This window comes from Pteropus vampyrus, unplaced genomic scaffold, assembly GCF_000151845.1.
Source record: "Pteropus vampyrus isolate Shadow unplaced genomic scaffold, Pvam_2.0 Scaffold39, whole genome shotgun sequence".
NCBI classification, from domain to species: Eukaryota; Metazoa; Chordata; class Mammalia; order Chiroptera; family Pteropodidae; genus Pteropus; species Pteropus vampyrus.
Window position 1 is genome coordinate 5,857,519 of NW_011888820.1, and position 18,997 is coordinate 5,876,515.

Consider the following 18,997-nt stretch of genomic DNA (forward strand, 5'->3'; position numbering starts at 1 on the left):
AATTATAAATAAATTTGTAGGTCTAAGAAATTTAACAAACGAAATAACACAAATTATGATGAAAAACACATAATCACAACCTAATCGTACAAAACCTATGATAAAAAAAAAAAAAATTTAAGATCCAAAAGAGAGGAAAAAGCTTTACCTACAAAGAAACAAAAATAAGAATTACATCAGATTTCTTAATAAAATAATGCAAGTGAGAAGACAGTGGAACATCTTGAAAATAGTGGAAAAAAAAATCTGTCAGTTTAGAATTCTATACCTCATTTTCAGAAAAAATTAAGGCAAAATAAAAACTTTCTAAGACATATAAAAGCTGAAAGAATTCACCAACAGATCTTCACTAAATGAAATTTTAAAAGAAGTCTCTCAGAAAGAAAGAAATAATAGCAGTAGATATTTGGATATATATGCAAAAAAAAAAAAAAAAAAAGAAGTAAAATTTTGGAAAAAAAAAAAAAAAAAAAAAAAAAAAAAACAAGGCACCCAAAATGGTGCAAATATATATGAGCACATATATAAGATTTATTATTACTATTTAAATCTGTTTAAAAGATAATGACTAAACAATAAGTGTGTAAGAAAAAATGTATGAAAACAATAGCATAAAGGCTACAGAGAAGAAATGAAATATTATATTGTAAGGTCATTGAATTATATACAAAGTGGTATAATATCACTTGACAATAGACTGTGATAAGTAAAAGTATGTACTATACCTGAAAGCAACAACAAAAAGTTATAAATAATAAGCAAAAATAGAAGCTAAAATTGGAAGCATGAAAAGACTTAACTCTAAAGAAGACAGAAATTTTAAAACAATACAATATATGACTACAAAGGAAACAACATATGATCAGTAGAGCCAGAAAAAGCATTTGCAAAATCTAACATTCATTTCTAAACAAAAACAAACAAACAAAAAAATCCAAAGCAAACAAAAAAATCCAAAGCAAACAAAAAAATCCAAAGCGCTCAGCAGACCAGATATAGAAGAAAACTTCTTTAACCTGAGATAGGAGATCAAAAGATAAAAGAAGAGAAAAAAAGAAACAGCTAACACCTTATTTAATAGTGAAATATTGAGTGTTTCCCCAAAGATCAGGAACAAGACAAAGATATCTACTCTCACCATATCTATTCACAGTTATACTAGATCTAACCAGTTCAACAAGGCAAGTAAAATAAAGGCATCCAGCATGAAAAGGAAGAAACAAAGCTGTATTCTCAGAAGACATAATTGTCTTTGTAGAAAATCTATTGGAATCTATAAAAAGTTAATAGAACTTATGAGTTTAAAAAGGCTTCGGGATACCGAATCAATATTCAGAAATCAATTGCATGTCTGTATACCAGCAACAATCAATCACCAATCAAAAATAAAAGCAATATTGTTTCTAATAGTATCCTTAGATAATATGATGTTCTTAGGGATAAATCTGACAACAGGTATGCAAGCACTGTACACTGGAAGCTATAAAACAATGTTGAGAGAAATTAAAGAAGACCTAAATTAATGGAGAGACATTGCTTATTCATAGGTCAGAAGATTTAAGATACTATTAAGATGTTAATTTTCCCCAATTGACCTATAGGCTCCACACAATCTAAATAATAATAATAATAATAATAATAATAATAATAATAATAAATCCTAACAAGCTGTCTATAGAAATTGATAGACTAATTTGAAAATTAGTATGGAAATTTAAAAAACAAAATAGCCACATATTTGAAACAAACCAACATGATATTAGTTTAAAGATAAAAACTGATCAGTGGGACCAAGAGTACAGAAACAAACCCACGTATATTTGGTCAATTGATTTTCAACAAAATGCAAAGACAATTCAGTGAAGAAAGGAAATTCTTTTCAACAGATGGTGCTGGAACAAATGGCTATTCATATGCAAACAAATTTTAACCCATATCTCACACCACATACAAAAATTAGCTCAAATATAAAATCTAGAATTATAAAATTTCCAGAAGAAAGCACAGGAAAAATCTTTTTAATCCTGGTTTAGGCAAAGATATCTTAGATGTATACCCAAAGAAGAACCTACACACACAAAAATTGATAAATTGCATTTTATGAAGGTTGAAAACTTCTCTTCAAAAGACGCTTTTAAGAGGATTAAGACAAGTCAGAGACTGGGGAAATTATTTGTAAATCATGTGTCTGATAAAGGGCTTGTCTCCAAAAAAAATAAGGAAATTTCAAAATTCAATAATGAGTAAACAATCAAAAATTTTCAGTGGGAAATATGTTAGCAGACTCTTCACCAAAAAGATCAATGAATAGCAGATGAATACCTGAACAGATTTTAAAAATCATCAGTCATTATGAAAATGCAAGCAAAACCACAATGAGATACCAGTACACACCTATTAGAACGGCAGGAATTAAAGGACTAATCATATCATATGTTGGCAAGGATATGGAGGAACTTTAACTTTCACATATTACTGTTGGCAATATAAATAATCAACTACTTTGGAAAGCAATTTAGGAGTTTCTTAAATAGTTAAATAGCTACCATAGGATCCAGACTTTCCACTCCTAGGCATTTACTTAAGAGAAGGGAAAGCGTATGTCCATACAAACACTTATAGACATGTTCATAGCAGCTTTATCTGTAATAGTCAAAAACTGGAAACAGCCCAAATATCCATTAACAGATGAATGGATTAACAAATCTGGTATATCCATACAATGGAATACTACTCGGCAATGAAAAGATCTGAACTGATGATGAACACACCAGCATGAGTGAATCTCAAACTCATGTTGAGTGAAAGAAGGCAAACAAAAGAGAGTAGGTACTGTATGATTTCATTTACATAAAATTCTAGAAAATGCAGACTAATCTATAGTGTCAGAAGATTTTAAGTGGTTGTCTAGGGATGGTGGGTTCAGGTAGGTGGGCAGAAGGGAGAGATATATATAATGGGGAACAAGGAAACTTTCAGAGGTGATGAACACGTTCGCTATCTTGACTATATATTGGTTTTGTGTGTTTATTCATGTTTGATGCATCATTATAACAAAACTTGCCTCGACTCTAGTATACTAAAACCCCCCAAGCTGCCCATTCATAAGAGTGAAGAGAAAGAAAGATCCCTTGTTAGTATTCAGGTATTAAAAAGATTTTATTTATGCATTTCCTCTTAGTCTGTCTGTTGATAAGGCTTAGAACAGTTTATTCCTTCTTACAACTTTCTATTAGATATGCAACATAATTCCAATACTCTAGGCATTTTAAAAAAGTATTCAAGCATAGCTTGTGTTCACTTCTCTCTAGATTCCATTCTTCCAAGTAAGAGGTCTTTTGAAGAAGAGGTCTTTTGCTAATATCAAATTTGTTAACCAGACTTACTAAACATTGAACATACTTTAGCTGATGTAGCCAATGTATGAGCCACCTCATAAAATTTAGTAAATTGCTAAATGTTTATGTGAGCCATAACTTTGTAATTTTAATTTTTAAAATTATATACAAAGTGGTACTTAAGAGAATGATCCAAATACTATATGTCTATGACCAGAACATTACTGATTATTATAAAATAATCAGCCTCAAAACAATGGATTTTAGGAAGCAGAGAAGAGAGTCTGGTTTTTATCTTGAGGAATAGTGATGAAACTAGGCAGTATACATACAAGTACTTGATTGATTCAATAGGCTTCCTTTAACTAGTACATCGGATGATTATTCTGGAATTTCTAAAGCATAGGTTGTCTGTTCTGCCTTCCCTCTTTACACACCCATTAAGACTCCAATTTTAATTTTTAAAAAAATTAAGTTATTTTCCCCTCATACTACCAGAATGTTAGGCAAATGTCATTTTGCTACCCAAAATGATTTTATAAGGGGCTAGGAGCATATGCTTATTTCTAAATTGTAATTTAAAAATTATATTTCCAAATCAACAAAAATACATTAAGGCTTATTAGATATAGTCTATCATACTAAGTATTGTTAGGCAGACAAATATAAAAAGCAATCTTTGCCAACAAAAAGTATGAAATGTAGCTAGAGGTAATGAAAAGTTTTAAATGAGAGAAATTAAAAACAGAATAAAAATTCAAATAACTATTCATTACAAATGGAAGAAGTACCTCTCAGAAGGCAGTACATGGTTAAGTGTCCAATGACCATTCCAGAGAGTGGTTGCCATGGGAAATCAGAGATTTATCATAATCTGGGCAAGTTGGGGAAACTTTTCTTCAAAGAAGTAAGACTGAAGTTTTTGGTCCTGCAGGGTTGTATAACGTGCACCAAATGTTTGGCTAGACCTATGAAACACACGATTGCTTTTAATAAATTGTTGGGCTGATGTTCTCTATTCGGAGAGTCAATATGTTCAGGGAATGCACTTTGCCAGTAAAAAGTCAGTCCCTTTAGATGATGATGCTGACAAGCTTGCCAGTGGGTTGCTCTTCTCCCAGGCTAAACACACAGTGTGACTGAAGTCTGAAGGTGTCAGTCAAAAATGGCCCACTTGTCGGAACTGGGATGTGTTTGTGGAGCTGTGTTGAAGCACCTGTACCCACCCATGTCTGGACACAGTTATTAGTCCTTCATTTTCTCAAGTGGTAAACTTGTTCACAGATGTTACTGGAGGGAAAAAAAATGTTCAGTGTTTATGCAGCAGATCTGCTCTGAAGAAACCATTATGTTCAACTGAGGAAATGCCATAGTTATTTTGGTATTCCTTTAATTTTGGAAGTCTGTATTATTTGCAGGGCTAACCAAAAGGCTTTTTTAAAAATCCACAAATAAACATTAAATTCCTGTTTAATACGGTGGATGTCACTGGTTTTTGAAAAACAAAAGAACAGTCAGTCAATCACTCTTCTCCCCACCCAAGAAGCTCAAGGCCTTTCTAGTATTGACAACCCAGAAATCTCATGACAGGAGCCTTATTTTATTTCTGATTCGGAACATCTGTCTCAAAAAGTAGGCTCTGCAAGAAGGCCCTTTCTATTCTTCATGTTTCTGAAACTGGTAGATTTAAAATAATAATAATAATAATAATAAAGCTAAGAGAAAGTCTCCAAAACCAGTCTCTCATCAGCAATCAAGGAATTTGCAAGTCAAAAAAATTATCTCCAGCTCTTTAACTTAAGCCTTTTCTGAGCTGGATAAATAAAGAGGAATGCATTTGGGTTCTTTATTCTTCTTAATGCCTAAGAAAACATTTATTATCTTTCAGGAAATAAAGACAAAGGAATGCTGATTTATAATTTTTTTCATACACAGAACCTGTGTTAATTGGCAAATTGAAATAAATTTATACTCAATTAGAGCCACCTGTGCTTTGATTAGTTTAAAATTTGATGCAAGCTCCTTTCTAAGGATTTTTACATGGGAGCAGATTGGAGTTACTGGAGGGTTATTTTTTTGTCCCCCCTTGGCTACCTCTGATCTTAAATTCCTACTTCTATTGAAGTTCTTATCTTCACCCTTCATTCCACCTACTCTGTGTGACACTGACTCATACCTCCCTAAATACCACTGACCCAGGGCCGTGTGGAGAAAAATTTCCTGAATATTTGGAACAACGGGTTTGGGTAGGATGGGTGGAGCACTTCACGCTGAATATTAGGTATTTGTGTTCATAAAAATACCCCAGACATTTCTATAATCAAGGGGACTCTCTTTTCTAATAAGGACCCAGCCTCTCCCCACACTGCGGCTTTCACACTCACCTTTCATATCTCCTTGTCCTTCCTTTAAAGTTTCACTGGCTCCCAAACTCAAGATTCCTGTAACGTAGTTCCTTTCTCAGACTCACCCCAGACCAGTGCTATCCCATAGAACTTTCTATGATGATGGAGATGTTCTACGACCTACATTATGCAATATGGTAGTCACATGTGACTACTGAGCACTTGAATTAAACATCATACTTAATTTTAATTAATTTGTATTTACATTCGATAGCTACATATGGCTAGTGGTTATTATATTGGATAGCACAGCTCCAGACCATCCAACATTGCCCAAGAGGCCACTTTTTCCAAACTGGACAGACTTATTAAAGTGTGTTTCTCAACACAGATATGAAAAAAACAGGAATAGTTTTAAAAAGAAAAAAACAAATATAAAGACAGGAATAGTTTTTTCTTTCTTTCCACTTATTAAATGTCTAATGTGATCTGTGTCCATGTGTATGAAACTTAGCCATAAAAAAATTTTAAAAAAGAGAAAAAATGACCTTCAATTTAAACTTTAGGATTCTCTGGCCCCAACCTTACTCTTTTAAATATTTTTTTTTAACATATGCTTATACATTCATTTAATGCTAGTGTCCATATATAAATTAGTAAATTATGGTTCCGTGTTAAAGTACCTGACAAGTAACTTAGAGTAGCCAAACAATTTAATATATCTAAGTAATGGTTTTAGAATACATAATTTGTGTTTCTAATTTTTAGGCTACACTCCAGTTAAAAACATATATATTTATATACATACATGTATATGTATATGTGTATATACGTATAATTGTACATACACATATATGTATACATGTGTATAGTCAGTTGCCTGTATGGAAGTTTGGCATTCTATACAATAGGATCATGTGCTTGATTTTCACCCTAATATTCTCTCTTGACAAACTGAATGTGCTTTTGCTAATGTAGTGTCAGTGCAGCTAATTGTTATTTCTTTCGGTATAAAGTATAAGCTCTGGAGCATTGCGATTCTTTTAAAGGAAGTTTTACTTATCCCAAGAGTGTACATTTTATTTTACAATATATATTTGCTTTCTACATTCTTTCCTTTAAAATGTTTATTACCAATGTTAATCTTAAACAGATGGGGTTTGTTTTTGTGACTGAATGTGCATTTGGTAGATACTGTGAACATTCCCTTTGCAAACAAAACAAAACAAAACAAAACAAAAAACTGTTTACTTTTAAGCCAAGGCCTGACATATTTCCTTTCTGAAACACTCCCTTGTTTAGCTATTTGCTTGGTCTACCTTTACGTTTCTTCTGCATTTGGCACCCAATCATTCAGGTGTTTCACATAAAAATTTAGCATTTCTGTTTACAAAGAGCAGAGAAGAATGGTACGTGCTGGGACACTTCCTGTTGTGATTAGCTTTGCCACCTTCCAGGTGTGCCTTCCTCCCTGCGTGGGAAGCAACACAGCTGTCTTCATTCTGTTAGCTAAAAAGAGCTCTGCAAAAGGAACATTTGTTGTTGGACTGGCAATTTATTGCCTGTTAATTCATCACACTAAATAAAACCTCTACCTTTGTATCTTCTAAACTTTCTCAATCATACAATATTGTAAACAGTTTTTTGTTTTTGTTTAGTCAGACTCTTATTTTGTCACTCATAATGTATAATAATTGGCTTTTAAAGTCACAAATATCTTTATTACATACTTTAGTTATAAAAGTAACAATCACATGAATTAAAAAATGGACTAAAGGAAAAAATAACCCACAATGCACCACTGTAATGCAGTCATTAAGTTATTTCTTTTCATATGCATGATTAGAATAATGATGTCCATACAATATAGTATTTTTCTTTGTAATCAGTTAACATTTTATTATAAGATGTTTCCATGTTATGATACAGTCTCTTCGACCCCCTTTTTTTATAACCATCATTTCAGTGGCTACATATTATTCCATTCAGGTGTCACACCATAATTTATTTAAATAACTGCTCACTGATAAACATTTGGAGTACATCTGATATTTAAGTTTGATGAATTATACTCCTAGGAGCATCTTTGTGCTTATAACATTTTACATATTTTATTTTACCTAATAGTGGGATTACTTATCTATTTTTAATATATTAATCTGTCTAGATCTATCTCTAATGAAATATATCTATCTATATCTATTTATTATTGCTTTACCGAGATAGTTAAATTTTTAACCCTAATATCAAGCAAGGGTATGACCAATTAGTATATTAAGAAAAGACAATTTTCTGCAATGTTAAATATATTAATTTACTTAAAATATCCTTTATGAGCACTAACTTTGCCAAGTACTATTCCTGACATACTAAGAAGGCAACAGTGGCCAAGAAAGCCACCATGCCTGTCTTGGTGAAGCTTTTCTTATTATGAGTTATACAGATCAGTCTACAACAGTGTCCAGTACTTTGAATGGGGAAATAGATGTCTTCTTAGATGGGTCTCAAGCATCAAATTCCAGAGCCTTGTAGGGCCTCTTAGAAGAGGTAACATTTAAATAAACCCTAAAGAATAAAGAAATAACAAAGTCATAGGGTGGGATAGGAAAAAATGATAAAGGGCACTTCAGATACTGTTAACAGCATGTGAACCACGAAGCAAGGAAGCACACATGGTGCATAAAAAACTAAAGGAAAGTTGTGTGCTTGGAGAGGGGATCATGTGTAGGAATATTTGAATGTTTCTTTTGCATTTGTTTAACATTCATCAACAATAAGATTTAATCCTTGATTTATCTATCGAGTTGATAATCCAGACTTTTTTTCCAACAAAAGTATTCCTGTTCCAATACAAGGCGATGTATTAGAGGGCCAGTTAAACTGCAACCTTGCCAGTATCAGATGGTATCATTTAGATTATTTTAATAGCAGGAGAATTTTTTTTAAAAGGTATTATTTATGTTTATAACTATCGTTTCAAGGTTTATGGATTGATTTGAGGGAAAACCCCAAAGGAGGCTCTGTTCAAAGAGATGACCCATAATTCTTTTCCTGAAGACTGAAATTCCTTTGGCTTAAGGCATTGAAATCCTTTGTTAATTTGTAAATTTATTAGTGGAAAGGATTACATATTCTATTCCTTTCAGCCATGAACACTTAATAAAAAGTTATTTTTTTTCATATTGGTTACCAAAGAGCTATGTCCTTAAAGAATGGATCACAATAGAATTAAATTTTTATTGTGAATTTTGAGATAGAAACGGTCCCTAGTAAGGGTTTCTCCTTGGAAAGTGAAAACTTAGATGTGGGAATTAGACTTGTGGAAGAGTTGGAAAGCAGTGGTAGAGAAGGGAAAGAAGATATTACCCCCCAAAATGATGAAATGGCTCCAAGTCATACCCTATTCATAAATTTTCCTAGTCCCAGCCCTGTCCACAGTAGTCATTCTAGAGGAAAGTAGAAAATCCCTTTGAAATATAACTTCTTCTAAACATAAGTATGAGACTTTTGTTGCATGGCCAATTTTTCAATGTAACATAGACCAACAGAATTATGGTTTCCTTCATATTCTGGCTATTAGGTCATACACTCATAGGCACACCCTGTATCTTAGGGAGTCATGAAGAGTTGCACTAGGTGGGGAGGTAGTGATTAATGCAGTTGTTGGCACCATAATTAGGTGGAGTAATGTAGTTTCAATTTAGTAATAGCAATCATCATAACTAATATTTCTATCATGACATTTGCAATTCACTGCTTAAGTACTATGGCAGTCTTTTGACTGTCATAAATATTCTGATTATTCTCCTTCTTGGCATGTGGTAGTCATTTTTATTCCCCACCTTCCTTAAAGTTGTGACTTGCTGTGGTCAGTGGAATAGGAATGAAAGTGATGTGTGTCTCTTTCAGGTGGACGCATTAGCCAGTGGAAGATGGGAACAAATGGGCTTAGTGAAACAAACAAGGGATACCCATTGGGTAGTCCTTGGGAAATGTGGAATTGCAAGGACTATTGAATGAAGAATAAATGCTCATAATCAAGCAAGAAGGGAAACGGACAGTTACAAATTAGTATTTCTCTGGCTACACTCTACCTGCTTTGTGGTAAAACCAGAAACCCTCAAATTCTTCCAAAATAGTCCTGAAGCTTCTCAGGAAACTCTTGCTGTGCTCTGCAGCCAAATCATTTGACTGCAATATGCCATCGTGATCTGCTCTTTTGCTTCAGATCTCTATGGCAATGGCAATGGACAAAATAGCAGCTCTTTCAACAATGCACATCAAAGGTGTTCCTGCTATAATACTGCAGTTGCTGAGCCAAAATGCAGTGCCACGTGCCGAGGGCAATGGCACCTAGACCAAAGCTCTGACTGTTGCAGTTAATGCAAATGCCCCCTCACATTGTCATGGACACTTCTAGCATAAGTATACCAATGCCATGGCCCCTCAGAAATCCTATTTATATTAATTTTTAGTCATTTTTTTTTCATTATAGCCCTCTTTGTCTCTGAGTAAGAATATGAGATCATGGTGGCTAGACCAGAGTGACAGACAGAAATGGGGGTGCACTCAAAATCATCCTCGCCCTCTGTCCTGGCACTGAGTACTCCAAATAAACCAATGTATCTAAAAGATTCCTTCTTCCCTACAGACGATTTCACTGCTAGGAGTTTCCTCAGGCCCTCTGCCACAGAGACTTACTGGACCCAGCCTATCCTTTCTCCAGACTTGTCAGTATATTAGGATGATCATTGGTTAGGCCCAAGCTGGGTATTTGCCTACAAACACTTTGGGAGCTTGCAGAGTTTCTTTGATTGTATTGATAAGAATATGAATCAGTCTAAGAAAGTACTGAAATAAATAGAATTGAGTTAGGGGGAAATAGAGGAAAAGGGGGTAATTGCAATGCGGAGCCACTGTAGAATTTCTTTACAAAGACGCATTGTACTGGGGAAAGTGCATCATTAGAAAAGAGAGAAAATTATATCATAGTGAAAACTAAACACCTGCAGTTGTTTCTAAAGGACAATATTTAGGCCTATATTTTTTACAAATCAGTGTTGTTCAAGGACAGCTACAGCCCCTCTGAACCATCTGGTGAATGAGTGTGACAGAGATTGTTTGTCCCCCAAACACACTCTTCACTTCTTTATTTAGTAATAAAATTTGAGTTTTATCTGGGCACATGGTCCTCAAAGGACTACATGCCTCTGAATGGAACGGATGTCCCTTCCATTTCTTCTTTTCCCTTCTGGCTGGTCGGATTGGAGATATAATGGTGGGAACTCGAGCAGCCACCTTAGACCATGAGACCGAAGCTCCATGATGGTGGAGCAATAAGATACAATAAGCTTGAGTCCCTGACACCATGAAACTGCCTATCTATTTTGGACTGTTTTCACTCAGACTGTTAAATGAGAAATAAATTTCTATCTAATTTAACCTACTGTTATTTTATTTTATTTTTTTTGCAGCATATAAGATCATAACCTAACTGATATAATGATAAAATTAGGACCATGAAAAGAAAGCTACCAAATATTATAGCAATACTGAAAAGATCAGAGGTTTTGGGGGGGGAGGGGGGGAGGTAAAAGATATTTAAGGTAAAATGAAGAAATTAAAAATGCAGTATTGACAGTTATACCACCCAGTTTTTGTTTAATATGAGGAGAAACAAGCGTGAGGTTTTTCCAAAATAATACACATTAATGTACTCTAATGTACTCTAATTCCGTAACCTTAATACTGTATCCTCAGTATTAAGCATGAAAAGATGCCTTTGAAAGCCAATGAATCTCAATAGCTAACTTCACCTTATGAGTCCAACCATGGGAAACAATTTATTCTCCCATTGCTCAGAACAGTTTCATAAGAAGAATAAAATAATAGGAGAAACACATCAGCATCTTTTCTTCTCTCTCCATTCTCCTATTCCTCACATGTGTGCCAAGGGTTATAAACTAAATTGCTACAATCCTAAGAATAAGTTTCTTTTTTGGCAACACATGAGTGAATATTCTCTACTCCTAGGAGACTTGCAGCAATAGAATTACCAACCCCCAGGACCAGTGACTCTCTGTAGGCCATGGGCTATGAGAGTTGGTGTCTGCCTCTGGCTGGATTGATTATAAGTCCAGTCCTGAATGGACCACCTTATTTCATGTAATAGATAAGAACAGTTAGGTTGAGTATAGTAGAAAATATGATAAATGATGACTTAAACTATAGTGATATTTACTATCCCATTAAAATAAAAAGTCTAGAGGTAAGAGGTCTCAAGATTAGTTAAATTCAGTGGCATAATGACATCATCAAATACCTAGACACTTTCCATTTTATTACTTTGCTGTTCTCAGCTATTGGCTTCCATCCCTCTTCGATACAAGATGGCTGATAGAGCCCACACTCACATCCTTCTTCAGTCCTGTTTAATTCAGTGTTCCCCACTGTAGCTCTGTAAGTTCATGTAACCTATGAAACCTGCCCAGAAAATGAGGCCTCCTCAGTGGTATTTTTAACAGCAGGTTGAAACTTTACCCTTGTGCTTTTGGAAAGGTTTCTTGTTTTTACGATCTTGAGGTTTAAGAGCGCTGTCTAAGTCAGGGGAATTCAAAAGAAAAATATTAAAGTTAGTATAATTGAAGGGAAGGTGAAAATTATAAAATAACAGGTTTCTTTTCAGTTGGTATGAAAATTTTTTTCGCTAGAACAGCTAGTAAAATCTATTTTTTTCCCCTGCTATGCATTAGTTTTCTGGCCTTAATGAAAATTTACTAAGAAGGCTGTATATTACTATGAAATAACTGTCTTAGAATATTTTAGCCTAATTTTAAAAATGAAAATTGTGTTATTTCAAGGCTGAGCCATTAATAAGCTAAGACTTCTTAAGAGTTTCATAAAGTAAAATTCTAATGAACTTTCCGATCATACAAAGTAACAAAACAATGATAAAATGGCATGTAGAAAAAAATAATAAAATAAAGGAAAAATATGGACGACTTCTCAATCTTGGGGCAAAGGTCTTTTAAACTCTAAGCAATTTTGGTTTGACTTCATGGTGATTATGTGATGGTTTGTGAGCGGTAATGTCAAAATAACTGTTAACAACAACAACAACAACAAAGGATTAGGCCATAATAAAGAATAAAAAAGTGTTTATTTGAGCAAAGGAGGGATTGCAGTCTGGGGCACAGATTCAGGGAGCACCCTAAATTGTCCTCTGAAAGGACAAATTGTCCAAAAAAAGGCAGGGTTGATAAAAGGCAAAACCATCAGACTTGTTCTCATTAAAGACCTCTATGTACATGAAAGATGTTGGCTAGGTCAGCTGGGACTGGTCAGACCAATTATGTAAATGAAGATGCTGGTCGTTGAAATGGAATGGTTCCTTTCAGATTTTGGAATGCAGGTAGTCCATGATAAGGAGAAAGTAAAGTTCACATATGTCCATGCGGCAATCATGGATCCAGGATGTTTGTTGTTCAGCTTTGAGCTGAATTTAAGAACAGGTCAGTCACTTAAGCACAGTTCCAAGAATTGAGACATGAAATGTGCATAGGCCCCACTTCTTCAAAGGCCTCCCAACTCTCTTATCAATGATTTTTCCATTTATTTTCTTCATTATTATAACAGATGTCTGTTCATCTCAGAATACCTCTGCACATTTATTTGAAGCCTCCTAAGTCAGTGATTCTTCCCACTGGTTATTTAATGGGCATTTTGAGAATGAGTTTTGGGCTATACTCTCATTTCTTCCCAACCAAATCCTTACTTTGTTTAATTCTACAGAAAATGTAAGTTCTCAACAAACCTCTCTCTCTTAGGTTTCCTTGGCTGTTTGATATGATAGAATAAATTAGGTGTAACTCCAGAGAAAAAGAAACCTTTACATGGAGAAAGCAGAAGAGTCTTCAATATAGAGATAGCTGTTTGACTTTAAAAATGCTGCAGGCACACTCAATAGTGTGTCCTTAAATCAAAAGTACAAATGAGTCAGTGGTCGTGTGCAGGCGAGCAAAGAGTTGGAGGACAGGTCACTTCTTACAACGTTTGGCATGTTTTAGGTGCACATAGTTCTCATGGAATTGGCTGGGAGGCCTCTACAGAGATCTCCTGGCAGACTGGTGCCCACTAAAACAACTGTGACTTTCAATAAAAATTCATGCCATGGGTGCCAAAGCAAACTTGTGAAAATTGTCCACTTTCAGGCAACCCGGACAAAAACCTTAGGAAGGCTGAAGTCACTATTTAAAAGGCTCTCTGTAGCCAAGAGAAATGTATCCCTGATTTATTTGAATACAGGTTCTTGTAAATGGCAAAGATACAGTTAGCCAAACTTGCATTTCATACCTGAAGCCTGGATTCGGCTCAACCTAATCTGGCTAGTCAAAACAATGAGCTCCTTGGTCCTTGTTCTTTTTTAGATGCTAAATGGAGATTTCAGAAATGTAGTAAAACTGGAACTTAAATTTGAAGATCTGATGATTAATTGGGAGTTTGAGGTGATTGCTGTTTTTATTCTTTCAGATAGACCGTGTTCATTGAACTGCAAGGAAAATATTTTCAACAAAGCAAAAAAGCAAGTTCAATTACGAAACCGGAGGCCTTAAGAAAATATTTTTTTTTCTTTTTTGGTATTTGAATTTCTGATTCTCGTCAAATATGAGTTGTATGCAGTCTGCTAAATGGTAAATCAAAATGTCACCACTTGACCTTGGCAAAGTTACCAGGTAATGAGGATGAAAGGTGTATGGAACAATTTGTGTCTATCTGAGTCACTGAGTTTTCCTTCAACAGCATGAATGTGTCATCTGTTTTGTCATGGCTTGTCTTGAGCAATAGAAGCCACAGTGGCCACAGAGAGGAATGTGAAGAGCACTGGCCTTCAGGTCAGGGGATGATATTCACACATAGGCATACTTCTGTAAATGTATAGACTTTCTGGAAGGATGCACAAGAAACTGATAACAGAGGTTGCCACTGGGGTAGGTCCTAGAGTGGAAGCCTGGTGAGTCACGGGTAGGAAAAGAATTTATTTTTTATGTATACCCTGTTTTCATTATTTATTTTTTTTTATTTTGTACTGCATGGATGGATGGATGGATGGATAGATGATAGCTAGCTAGCTAGCTAGCTAGCTAGATAGATAGATAGATGATAGATAGATAGATGATAGATAGATAGATAGATAGATAGATAGATAGATAGATAGATCCCATTAAAGAAAATGAGTATAATTTTAAAGAATGAAAAGGACCATATTTTTCTTGGCTTTACATTAAACTAGATGGATAAGATATTCCCACTAGACCGTAGATGCCTTTTTCTCTAAAATGAAGTGGGAATGACTACAGAAATAGCTAATATTTGTTAAAATAAGAACTCCACAATTAAAGAAAATAACATTTTCCATTCTGAGTTTGATGTTGGAGAGATAATATACTGTTAATAATAACAATATGAACCAAAAACAGTATCTTACTCGCCAAAAAGTTCAAAATTCAATGGTCGTATATTGAGTGGCTGCTCTGAGAAGGAGCATTAGGGATTTAGGAGGGGGAGGGAGCTTGGGGCGGAAGTTCCTGTGGGGGACAGGAGCAGCATGGTTAAAGGCCCAGGGGATGTAACAAAGCAGGCATATTCAGGAGCAGAACTTGTTTGAGACCATGTTCATCAGAGCCTCTGCCAGTCTTTGCTTTATGTCGGAGCAAACTTTGGTGTGGCCACCTTTGAGTAACCCAGCTGACCTTGTCTTAGTATTTTCCTGTAACTGGGCTCTGGTCTCAGAGTATGCACTTGCCCACGCTTCAGACAACTTCTAGCTTTATTCCCACCCACTCTAATTCCATTACAGCTTTCACAGAGGGAAAATTTGGCTTAGTTTTCTGTCCTTTCACTTTCTCTAACTGACTTTTGCATTGCAGAAGTGATTTCACCCTTAGTCACATACAACCGAATGTCTGCTGCTTAGCTGCTCAGGGTAGGTGATGTGGAAAAGAGCATAGTCTCTGAAGTCAGTCAGGCAGGGCCTGTATTCACATTTCAAAGGTGTCCTCACTTACTGGCTACGTAAATCTGCCTAAGCTATTTAGACTCTCTGCACCTGCTGCTTCGTTTGTAGTGTAATCCCTTAGTTATGCATCATGAGTGTGGAAAGAGCCAGTTGACATAGCCTATTCTAGAAGGAAAGCATTCTCATTTGAACACTTGGAGGGTCCAGAGCATAAGGCATAACCCTGGCACTATTGGCATTTCAACCAGATAATTCTTCGCTGTGGAGGACTGTGCTGTGCATTGGAGGAAGTTTAGCAGCATCCCAGGCCTCTGCCCACTAGATGCCAGTAGCACTCCCTCGACCTCATATGTGACAACAAAAAATAACTCTGGACAGGAGCAATCATCACTCGTTGAGAACTACTGATTCAGAGGATGATTTTCCTATCAAGTTTCATTTTGGTTCATACAGAGTCAGACTGAGGTGAGTGTCTGGAAAATATTGTCTGTTTCTGGTGTCCCTTAACCATCTGCCCTCAATCCAACATCATTAGGCATTGGAGAAATACTCTCCACAAGAGTCAGCTTAAGGCTTTCAGAGTTTAAGGAGAGCCTCTACAAGGCAAACAAATTTGGTCTTGCTGATATTGACCAATGCTTTGGTAAAGGTTTGATGAATTATTACTCTAACAAAGTTTCTATCTCAGCAAAGACCTGTAAGAAATCAGGGAAAGAGGAGGGACAGAAGATTTCATCCTATCACAGCAAAGGGAGCACTCAATAGCAAATCGCCTGGCACAAGACTCGATACACAGCAAGGACGACCCATCTTCTTTCTTTCTAGGTCTCAGAATGCAGGGCTAGTTAGTAGTTAACTAGCTGCCATCTCTCTCCCCACTCCCCCAGGGTGGTGAGCAACAGCCTCCACATCAGGAACTGCGGGCCATGACTTAGGTTTTACTCTACTTCTGGGATGGATTACATTTGTATTTATCAGGTCTGAAGTCAATCCAAGGAATTTGTACTTTTTAAAAAAATCAACGGATGGTTAAGAGAGGGGAGAATTTCTAATAGGTATGAAGGTGACAGTATAAAACCCATCACAGTTATGGTGGGTAATGGAAACTGGAAAAAATTCTTGCATGAGTTGGTTGAAGTGCCACTGATTAAATTTGAACAAGATGCTTCAAGTGAGAAAAAAGAGATAGAATCCAGATGATAAGGTAGAGAGAGGGTGAAAAATGGAGGTAAAAGGAGGATGAAGCAGTGACTTAGACCATTCTTTATCAAGAAGAGAGCGGATGCAGAGAGCAAATGCAGATTTATTTTTTGTTTAAGACAAGATGTCTGAAACCGACTAAAGGTTGAGGGAAACAAGCCAGTAGAATAGAAGAAACTAAAGGTACTAGAAAGGAGGGACTAACAAGGGAACAAATTGTCAGAGAAGAAACATCCCTCCCTCTGAGTCTTGTGGAAGGAATGAGAATGAGAGAGACTTCCCTTAGAACTTACTGTTTTCAATTAAGTGGTTGAAATGCTTTTCATAAAATGCACATGGAAAGGTAAAATATTAAACTGTTATCAGTCATGAACAAACTAATTTCAGCCAGCTTTAGAAATCTGTGGGTAATAAACTGGTGACTAAGTAGTCATTAAACATTTATTGTTCACATGTCATAAGGCATTGGACTTCTGCCAATTCTCTAAAAAGAGAGGCAAAATTCTTTCAAAATGTTTGTATGATGTTAAGTATTAATCTGGCCTTAACAGTTTCTAATTTTAGTCACTTTCAGTCAAACTGGTCACTGTTAGGAGCACTTTTAACAAAAAAAGGTGTGTACTCAGCTTAGTAGGCAAATATTTTTTGCCTACTAAGTACAAGTACTGTGTGTGGTTTGGTTTAGTGGGTGTCGAAAAAGAGATGGAGGGTGGAGAGCTGTGCTAGGAGAGTTTGGCGGGCCAGAGCTTATGATGAGTTATCTAAACTCACAGCAGATATTTAAAATCTCAGGCCCTTGAAACAGGAGGTTTTATAACATAGTATATACAGAATATTTTATTATCAGCGGAGTGCTAGATACCATACTGAAGAAACACCCGCTGTCCGTAAGAAGAGAAATCAAAAGAAAAAAATCCTTCTATCTGCTTTGGCAGCGTATTTCATCATGCCAAAGATAAAGCAAGAAAGTCTTTTGAGAATTTTTTATTGGAGTCTGAGTTTAAATCTGTAGCACAGAAACAAATAACTGAATGCCCTCTGCTGAGATGCCTCGTCAATTTTAAAAAGTCAGACCAATATCTTTTTGCCTGAAGACAGTTGGCTGGACTAGAGACTATTTTAAAGTCTACTTCAGCTCCAAGAATTTTATTTTTGTGATAAAACCACTCAAATGTATAGAAAATATAATATATTTTTTGCTCTTTTCAAACAAATCCATTTTTCTGTTGAACACAGTTAAGGGATAGTTTGCTATGCTTTTTTGTTTTGGCAATTTAGGAAGAGTTTCCATGGTTTCTGTGGCCTCTTCATCATGTTTTCTGTGTATCAGCTTGACCATAAGATTATCTAAGGCCAACATCATCAGTTCTTTGGATGTATGTCCCTCGGGCATGCATTCCCACAAACGCAGTAAAATTTGGCTTTGGGGATGACATAATTTTAGATAACACATTAGTGTGTGGCCCATCAAAGGGCTGTAATATATAAACAGATATAAGATATATCTGTGATGTTAAAATTTCATGATTGGGGAGGATTAGAAAAAATAGATATAAAAAGACTTGGAAGGGGAACAATAATGGGGAAGAAAAAGTTGAAAAACACTGCCCTAGGGCAAGGAGTCCTCAGGGATTTAAAATGTATGGGTCAGGACTCTGATACATCAAATAGTATACTTTTTTTTTTTTTTAGTTTTAAAAGTCTATATTTAAAGAGTATCCTCCCTACTTTTCTAATCTACTGTGGGACACTTTTTGATATGTTTTAAATTTAGACATTTTCAAATTCAACATAGCATGTAAAACTCAACTTATGCAGAAACTTTTCTTGTGACAAAAGGCATATGTTAAAAAACAGTGGTCTCTTTTAGGTCAGCCTGTTCTGTGTGACCGCCTGACAGCCAGGTATTGCAGAAGGCTGTGGAAGGAGAGTGAGTGGGCACCAGAGAACATACAGGTCAGACCCAGATTTGCTCTGGATTAGCCTTGCAATTCGGGGCAAGTTGCTTCAAGCCCTTACACCCCAGTCTTCTCTTCTGTAAAACAAGGATACTAATACTTCACCTTATATGATCGTTAAAGTATTTGAGATAACGGGAC

At 35.6% G+C, this 18,997-nt stretch overlaps 1 protein-coding gene across 18 annotated transcripts in view; it reads left to right on the plus strand.

The window, feature by feature from the left end:
• LOC105290868 (zinc finger protein 474) overlaps positions 1-18,997 on the plus strand; it is a 140,474-nt gene that overhangs the window by 64,142 nt on the left and 57,335 nt on the right. For 11 of the 18 annotated variants that reach the window (XM_023529576.1, XM_023529581.1, XM_011358290.2 and 8 more), the window contains 2 exons: positions 14,213-14,415; positions 15,947-16,163. The exons of 2 other annotated variants lie outside the window; for them this stretch is intronic. The gene's annotated coding sequence lies outside the window, so the exon portion shown is untranslated. 5 more of the 18 variants (XM_023529573.1, XM_023529574.1, XM_023529585.1 and 2 more) reach the window with 4 other exon arrangements.